Source organism: Camelus dromedarius, chromosome 24 (assembly GCF_036321535.1).
Source record: "Camelus dromedarius isolate mCamDro1 chromosome 24, mCamDro1.pat, whole genome shotgun sequence".
Taxonomy (NCBI): Eukaryota; Metazoa; Chordata; class Mammalia; order Artiodactyla; family Camelidae; genus Camelus; species Camelus dromedarius.
The window spans coordinates 21330506-21340013 of NC_087459.1; the positions used below are offsets into that span (position 1 = coordinate 21330506).

A 9508-nucleotide genomic window follows, 5' to 3' on the forward strand; every position below is an offset into this window, starting at 1 on the left:
AAGTCCTGGAGTGAATTGGGAGGACCTAGAACATTAGAATTAGACTGAGTTTCAATCTTGGCTCTCCTAATGACCTTAGGTGAATTGTCTAACCTGTAGGAAACTCACTTTCATTGCCTATAAAATAGTCCTTTCACCTGAAGGTAATAACACTTATCAAATAGGAATATTATGCTAGTTAAAATTTAAAATGTGTATAAAGCACCTAACACCGTTCCTGGCTGATGGTAAACTCAAACTAAATGACAGAACCTATTATCATATAGTACTGTTAACATGGGTACAGGGACTGGAATTCAAATTCACAAAATTTATAATACCTTGAAAATTTTTTTATAAAAAGAAATTCATTTATCTCCCTTAAAAAAAAAGAACTATAACAGTAAAACACTGGAAATGATCCAAGTGTCTGTCAACAAGGGAATGCATAAATAAATTGGGATATAATCACAATGGAATATTATTTATCTGAGAAAATGAAGTATAGGCAGCGCCATCAGTATGGATAATCTCAAAAACAAAACGTTGAGGGAAGAAGCAAGTTACGGAAGAAGACAGAAACTAAGATGCCATTTATATACAAGCAATAATATATTGTTGAGAGATGCATAAATGATAAAAAAAACTTTCAGAAGGTAAAAGAGTGAATGATTAACAAAATTTAGCATAGGAGTTACTTCTGGGGAAGGGAACATAGGGGCCCTCTGAGCTTTGTTAAATTCTGTTCCTTGGGCTGGGTGGTAGTTACATTAGTGTTCACGTAACTATAGATGTGGAAGCGAAAGATCCCTGGGTTTTGTCGAACCTCTGGATCTGCTATCAGTGAGCTGTCTGGCCTTAAGGAAGTTACATAATTTCTCTACACATTAGTTTCCCCTTCTGTAAAATCAGGGTCATAATCTCTGCTTTGGATCATATGAAAATCTCAACTATGAAAAGTTCTTTTCAAAATGTTCAGCATATTGTGACCATGAAGGATTCTTTTATCATTTTTGGGAAAAACAAGAACATTCTATTACATCTGTAGTCACCTTGCCTGGGTTAAAAATTGACTCCATCAGGTACTTCTGGTTACATACTCTCTTAGGTCTTTGGACTTTTCCTTTTCAGTATTTAGTACAATTTGTACTTCTTTATTCATGTGATTACACCATAACTATCTGTCCCACTAGGCTGTAAGGTCCAAAGAGCAGAGGCTTCTTTGTTTTGTCCACCCTGGTTTCCCAGGCAATAACTTTTGTGAAACGAATACATCATTTTATACATTGCTAAGTACATATGCTGAGCCTTAGGATGACCAGGACCTCATGCATACTAAGCACAAACTCTACCACTGAGCTATCCCCTTCCCCCCTGGAAGTTGGCATTCTAATCTCCGTTTTACGGAGGCAAAAACTGAGATCCCTGATAGGTTAGGGGTCTTGCACAGGGTCACTAGCTGGGAATCAACCTAGTAAGAATGCAAACCCATGTCTGTCTGACCTGAAGGCTGGTGCTTTATCGCTCATCCTAGGGGCCCCCTTGATAATACTAATAACTCCTTGCAATGCCTCTCAAGGAATCAGGATTCTTTTGGGGGAAGATTTTCATCCATATCGCTCCCTGTCACTTCTACCTGGGAGCAATGTTCACCTGGGCCAGTGCAAAGTAAATTTGCCTTGGCCAGTGATCAACCCACTGGGCTCAGAACAAGTTCATATGCCTTTGTGCAGACAATCCACCTGGGTGGATCCTTGTAACTGCATCATGAGCATTCAAAAGTGATTTTTAAAAAATCTTTTGCTTATTTTTCACTGAGAGATTCACTGAATACATCTACCATTTGGGTCAAAGATTGCAAAGGTAAAATCCTGGAGGTGAGGTTGGGAGAGCAGGCAAAGGAGAAGAAAGAGAGGTTTTAAGGAACGAGGATTTGAATACCAGCTTGTCATTTTTTAAAATTGGGGCATAGTTGATTAACTATATATATGTTTCAGGTGTACAACTTAACTATTCAAAATTTTTTTTATAGATTTACCGCATTTAAAGTTATTGTAAAATATTGGCTGTATTCCCTGTGCTGCACAATACATCCTACAGCTTATTTATTTTATACATAGTTGTTTGTACCTCTTAATCCCGCTTCCCTGTCTTGCCCCTCCCCCTCGCCCACTTGTTTTCCATATACATCAAAAGCCTTGGGGCTAGGGCTAGTTGTAGTTTTTTCCCCCATTATGATAATCATTTAGTCATAATACTACATTTTAAGGTTCAGTACACTTTTTAGACTGTTTTTTATTGTGGTGAAATATACATTCAGTATATATACACTGAAAATACTTCCGTATGCTTAGTACACTTTCAATTCAAATTTTTTCTTATTGCAAGATCATTCTTCTGTCATTGGAGAAAAGTCACTAAATGAAATTTAGTAAAAAGGAAAAAAGTTAAAATAACTTGAAATCCTTCCCCCCAGAGAGAAGTACTATTGACACCTTAAGGAGCAGAGCTTAGTTTAGGCATTTTTTCATATGTACTATATGGAGGGACACCACCTCACAATGACCGCCAGGGGACGCCCTACCATTCCTTCCCGGCTGTTTGGAGCCGCAAAGTATATGTGTTCTGTGTATTACATATACTTTAAGAAACAAAACAAAACAGGGGGAGGGTATAGCTCAAGTGGTGGAGTGCATGGTTGGCGTGCATGAGGTCCTGGATTGAGTCCCCAATACCTCCTCTAAAAATAAATAAATAAACCAACTTAATTACCTACCCCCCCAAATGAAATTAAAAAAAAAAAAAAAAAAGCAAAAATGGGATCATCCCATTTATTTCTAGTAAGAAATAAAATAAAGGCTGAAAAACATCCGGTATGTAATAGATGCTCAACACTTCTCGGTTCATTCACAAATATTTATAGAATACCTCCTTTGTGTTAGTCACTGCACTAGATATTGGAGATACAGCAGTGAACACAACAGACAAAAATCCCTGTCCTCATGGAGCTGACATGCTAATGGAGAGAAATAACAGTAGATAAGATCAATCATTTGCTAGTTAGGGATAGATATTAAGGAGAAAAAATAAAGTTTGGAGAGAAGGGTATAAAAAGTCTGGTATGTGAGTGTGTATTGTGTGATTGTGGCCAGGGAAGCCCTCATTGAGAAGGGGACCCTGAAGTAAAAGCCTGATGGAACAACGATGCAAATATCTGGGAAAGAGTGTTTCAGGCAGAGAGAATGGCAAGTGCAAAGGCCCTGGGGCAGGAAGGAGTATACCTGGGGTGGTCTAGGAACAACAAGGAGGCCAGGGTGACTGCTCCACAGTGAGTAGGAAGAGTTAGAGGAAATGAAGTCAGACAGAAGTGGCAGAGGGCATGGGGGAGGTGGTACAGGACATGGCCTCAGAGGTCATTGTAGGAGTGACATAATCTAACTCTGCTCGAGTTTTTTAATCTGCAGCCACACCCCAGAGGTCCAAAACCTTTCCCATTGGCCTGAGCCCCCAGCGCTCTGGCCTGACAGCCAGCTCAGGGTCCCCATTGTTGGTTCCTGACAGGGCTCTCACCTAGGCCAGCTACAGCTCTAGTTCTCAGCTCCCACCTCCCCTGGGCTTTCTCCATGGGGCTTCCAGCTACAGGCTCTGCCTCAGAAGATTTGAGAAATGACACCCATGACCACAGCTCTCGCACTCTTAACCACCTTCCACCATCCCAAATGGCAGGAAGTTTCATCTTTGTATCTCACATCTGTATGTGAGAAGCCCTAGTGGGTCAGCTCTTGCCATAAGAACAAGAGGGAAACAAGGAGAGAAAGAGGCTCATAATGATGTCAGAACTCGGGGAACAGAGGATTTGGAGACAGAGATCGAGGTCAGTAGAGCGCTTTTGAAGGTGGTGAGGGAGGAAGTCACGTGATACTCTATAGGAAGAGCATTCCAAACAGAGAAACACCCCTAGCAAAGTCCTGGAGACAGAGCAAGCCTGATGGGTTGGAGGAACCATCAGAGGCCAGCATGGCTGGAGACAAATGGTCAAGAGAAGGGCAGAAGGAGTTGATGTCAGAGTGGCAATGAAGAGCCCACTGTGCCTGTAAGGCCTTTGGCTTTGGCGCTGGGTGAGACAGGAGCCTTTGGAGGGTTTAGACCGGAGGACTGACATGATCACCCTAGCTAAGGTGAGGGCAGATGGACTTGGGAGGTGGAACCAGAGGGAAGGTGAGGAGGCTCCTGCCAAAATCCCAGAGGAGAAATGATGGTGGTTTGCACTAGTGGCTACATTAAAGATAGTGAGAGGCAGGCAGATTCAGGATATTTTTTGAAAGTAGAGCCAAGAGATTTCCTGATGATTTGGGTGCAAGATCTGATGGGTAACATGGAAGAACTTTGGACTTTTCCTCCTAAGAGAAAGAGGAAGCCACAGGATTGGTTTTAAGCAGGGGGATGACATGGTTGAATTTGTGTGTGTGTGTATTTTTTTATAGACCACTTCACGAATTTGCAAATCATCCTTGTGCAGGGGCGATGCTAATCTTCTCTGTATCATTCCAGTTTTAGTATATGTGTTGCCAAAATGAGCATGAATTTTTGTTTTTGAAAGATCACTCTGGCTGCTATGTCGAAAACAGACTGGAGGGGAAGAATGCAGCAGAGGACAGTGAAGGATGGTTGCTGGCTTGGACTGAAGGAAGCAGGTGGAGGGGGTAGACAGAAGACGGGGTACACCTCTCCCTGCCTCTGGACCTTTGCATAGGTTGCTCTCAATCATCAAAAAGCCCTTTATGACCAACAAACACTGTTATCTTCAAAACTCCAAGAAATCCCTCTTCTGTGATGCCTGAGCCCTGTGATTTCCTCTGTTTTACCACACATCATGCTAGGTTTTCTCTGAAATATGTGAGCTCTTCACAGCTGGGATCACACCTCACTAGGCTCTAAGAGCCCAAGGCCCAGTCTGAGGTCTGGTGCAGAGAAGGCTTTAGAGAGCATTTGTTTAATAAATAAATGAAAAGAATGTGAAAGAGGAAATAGGTCAACACCCTGATATTCAGAGCTCACCAAGGCATTGCAAAACCTTTATTATTGTTGTTTTCAGATTATGACAGTAATATGTGCTCTTTATTAAAAGCAAACATTACAGATATATTAATCACAGCATGAAAGATCCCCCAAGCCTCATCCTCTATACTCCAGAACTAATGCAAGACAGCTCTAGAATCTAGAAATAACTATGCAGAGTTCAGTAAATATCCTCCCCCAATATGTTTTATGTATACACCAAAAAATGAAGTATTTGAGAGGCAGAGATGTGGGAGAGAGGGAAGCTCAGGAAGGGACTTCCTGCCTCGCAGACAGATTAAGATGTAACACACACTGTTTCATAACTTGCTTTTTTCCTACTTGCATTATGACAATCTTTCTATGCTAATAGATGTAAGTCTACGATATTTTGTTAAAGGTTGAATAGTATTCTATAAAATAGATTTGTTTAATTGATACAACCAACTTTTTAAAATGGAGGTACTGCGGGTTGAACTCTGGACCTCGTGCGTGCTAAGCATGCGCTCTACCACTGAGCTATACCCCGACCCCCAGATTCTTATTACGCTGGGTATTTAACCTATTTTCTTCTTCTTTTTTTAATTTAAAGATTTCCTTGAATATCCTTGCTGCATTTATTTTGAGGCATCAGATTTTAGGAGTGTAGGTGAAACAGGTGTTCTTCTTGGGGTAGTCAGAGGACTGGAGGCTTTGTTTTATGGGGAATATTAGCTGTGACTGAGGATGTTCAGCCTGGAAGAGAGAAGAGTAAGGACTAACATGAATCCTGTCCAAATTTCTGAAGGGGCTTCCAGGCGGGAAAATAAACAGACTCATCCTACATTTCCACAGGGCAGAACCAAGTCTAGAGCATGGAAGTCACAGGAAGAAAATTGGCATGTAATGCAGGAAAGCACTTTCCTACAGGAAGAGGTGCTGGAGATGCAGCGGATCTCCTTGAGAAGTCTTGAGCATCCCACCTTTGAAGGTGTGTAAGCGGGCTGGCTGAAGGTTCAGTAGGAGGTAATATATAAGGGACTTGTGTGAGGCAAGGAGGGGTTGAATTAGGTGATATTCAGGAGTCCTTTCAAATCTGAAATGTTTTACTACACTTTCAGTGGAAGGTATCACAAAGAATAGCATGAAAAAGTTGGCATGAAGCCTTAGAGAAGATTTTGGGAAGATTTTGACAAGTGGCAACAAGGAAGGCACACTTCAGGCAAAGAGGATGAGCTGATGAGAGATTAAGGAAGAAAAGTAGGACATGAAGCTAAAGAAAGTTTGAACCAAGTTATAGTGTAAGATCGAAATTCACCCCAGCTAACAAAGAGCTTTGGGCACTTCTGCCTAACCCTAGCCCCACAACCTCTATTTAAGAGCTACTTCCCCATCTGGAGATTTAGGGTGTGACCCTGTTCCCTTGACCTTAGCTGCTTACTGTAGGGCGGACATTGGACTCTAGCTGGGTCAGATTCTCCTTCCTAAGAGGGTGGAAATTCAGAGATCTTAGCCTCTGGTGGTCTTTTCAATTAAGTATATATAAAAATGGAATGACGGTGCCAATAAAGGACAACCTTTCTCAAGCTTTGTTGAAAAGGTGGAGAAAGGTGACCTGCAGAGATGAAGGAAAGAATTGGGGGAAGATGTGCTGCCCTTTCCAGCCACCTGGAAGACCTAATTGTATCAGGGTTCCCCTAAGGGCTTTGTGATATCCTTTAAACAAATTTATTCTTTTGGTTTTAGCCAGTTCGGATGGGCTCCTGTTACTTGACATAAGGTGAGATTTGGCTGAGATCCTCTAAATTCAGTCATCCATAATTCCTGAAGCTTCAGGAATATTCAGCTGAAGGATGGGTGACAGAAAGGGTTGAGAAGAGTCTGATGGACAGTGAGACCTGGGAGGAGGCCTTCCTAATCCTTCAGATCTTAGACACAGCTGCTGCTTCCCCCAAACACTTCACCTCACTGTGCAGAGCAAACATATCACACAATAACCGGTCCTCCGGGTTCTGTTTGGTTTGTTTTCTAGATGCACTTAAGCTACCTGTCAGAATATGGGGAATGTCTTCCTTTTTCCTTTGAGGTAGAGTGACAGCAAGGACTTCGCTTTTCTTGTAACAAAAGAAAGTGGTAGGCGTTACTGACATCCCCATTGTAGGTGTAGCAGGTCAAACTTGGATTTTGACCACTTTGGAATTTCAAGACTGCCTAGGCATGTCTGAGAGCTTTTGAGGTGACACTGGAGAAGACTTTTTCAAGAGGGGGCAGAGGAGCTTCCTGAAGGTAGGGGGAGACTCATACTAGAACGAGCTTGACCCAGGACTGAGGTCTTTGTTGTCAGAGGGGAGTAGAAATCCTTCCTAGATATAGGGGCTATTATTCAAGTATATGTCTGGCTCAGCCCCCTGAATCAGAGTTCAAGAGTGAAAGAGATTAAAAAATAGACTCACAGACATAGAAAACAAACTATGGTTACCAAAGGGGAAAGGGCAAGGGAGGGATAAATTAGGAGTTGAGGATTAACAGACACACATTACTATATAGAAAATAGATAAACAAGAAGGACCTATTGTACAGCACAGGGAACTATTTTCAATTTCTTATAATAACATATAATGGAAAAGAATCTGGAAAGAAAACATGTATATGTCTGTATGTGTATAACTGAATTGCTTTGCTGTACACCTGAAACTAACATTGTAAATCAACTAGGCTTCAATACAAAATAAAATCAAAAAAGAGAGAGAGAGAGAGAGATTGAGAGAGGAGCGTTAAGTAGAACCAGAAAGAGCTGCTTCAGTAGCCTTGCACACTAAAGCCCAAGCACTAGAGCTTGGGGACACTCTACCGTGATGTAACTCAAAGCAGAGAGAGGTTTTCCCCCTCAACTCTATCACACCCTTCTGTCAGCCTTGGCATTCTGAGGGCTTAGGGCTAATCGCCAAGAATTGCTATATATATCCAAGGTCTTGGCTGTACAATGACAGCTGAGGTGTGAAGCCAGGAGCAGCTCCCGCTCCGGGGGATGGTACATGAGACTTTTTGAAACAGCACAGTGGATTCTCAGGAAGCTGGAGATCTTGTGCAAGCAGGTGGGAGTACTAAAGCAACAACATGGGAGTATTAGGTTAATACCCTCCTATTTGAACTCACAGATTGTTGAATCCCATAGAAGTCTGAGCTATGGATAGAGGGAGGAACCAAGACCCAGAGAGGTGAGAAGACTCATCAGCACAACGTGGCAAAAAAATACCACTTGGAACTGATCCCCAGATCGCTGGCCCTGAACTGTATGCTCTTATGGCCACAAAAATCAACCACATACCAAGAGGCTGGAAATGGAGCCCTTGAAGTGAGGTCACCCAGGGACACGGGCCCCATGGATGGCAGATGAATACCCAAGGAGTGCCATCCTTAGAAAATCCCTGCCTGTGGTATGTTCAGCTCAGCCCTCCCTCCAGGTGGAGGGAAAATCCACGTAGAGTTTCTAGAACTTTAGAATGCACAGTCCATCTAGCCATGAGATCATAAGGGCCTTGGAATAGGGTGGTGGCCTTAGTGATGGCCTCTCTCCCGAGGCTCAGTCTCTTTCTCTGGGGAATTCCTCCTTCTAATCTCCTGGCACGTGGGAAGAAGGGGAAAGAACACTGCGGTGACATAGATGTTTGTGTCGGAACCATCCTGACAAAAAGCGGCCTGTGCCAAGTTACCCAGGAGGAAGTGGTGGGTGGGGAGCCTGGGCTGGGAGCTAGCAGTGAAGCAGCCAGCAGCATTTGCACCGGCAGATCTTCTGTGTGAGTCCAAAAAAGCAAGCTTAGCCCTGATTTGTCTTGGGTTTGTAGGCAGTTGGGCCTGGTGGACTGGTGGGGTGGGGAACAGGGAGATCCTGGCCTGTGTTTTCCGCTGCCATCCACATCAGCCGGAGGACCACTGGTCCCCATCACGCCCAGAGGCTCCTTGCTGCCACATCCTTGCTTAGTCAACATTTTATTCATTCAAGAGCCACAAAAGAGAAAAGGTTCAGTGTGAGAGTATGTGTGGACTGGGACTAGAGCGGCCATTAGGAATGGAGATAGCCCTCCAAGTTATCACCGTCCTGCATTCACAGACTTCATATTTACATCCCTCATGACGTCTGTCTGTCTGCCTGTCTGCACCATCCTCCCCTCACTTATAACTGGCCAATCCTCTCTGTGTTCTCCAGTTCACATTCTGGAAAGAACCAATGGATTGCTTACCTACCACCAGTGTACTATTTCATTTTCTATATTTATTAACAAGTTCCCAGCTCTGGAAACTTAGTCCTTTTCTTTCAAATCCTTCAACCTCTCCCTTTTGGATGATACAGATTTTTGCTTCTTAGAGCCCAGACTTTGGAAGGCAAAAGCCTCTTAACCACTCTTAGGGGCAAGGGCCACCCCAAGCATTTATTCATTCCCTAAATAGTCACTGATTCAGTATTCACCCACTCTGCTCCCAGGCACTGTTT

At 43.0% G+C, this 9508-nt stretch overlaps 1 long non-coding RNA gene and 1 other non-coding gene across 2 annotated transcripts; one reads left to right on the top strand and one right to left on the bottom strand.

Annotated features, from left to right (window-relative positions):
- Nucleotides 1–3736: 3736 nt before the first annotated feature.
- Nucleotides 3737–8368, top strand: LOC135319170 (uncharacterized). Its single transcript, XR_010377617.1, has 3 exons — nucleotides 3737–3853; nucleotides 5872–6007; nucleotides 8175–8368. It is a non-coding gene; the product is annotated as an uncharacterized LOC135319170 (long non-coding RNA).
- LOC116147266 (U6 spliceosomal RNA) lies at nucleotides 4454–4560 on the bottom strand. The gene has a single exon (XR_004130800.1). It is a non-coding gene; the product is annotated as a U6 spliceosomal RNA (small nuclear RNA).
- Nucleotides 8369–9508: the final 1140 nt, after the last annotated feature.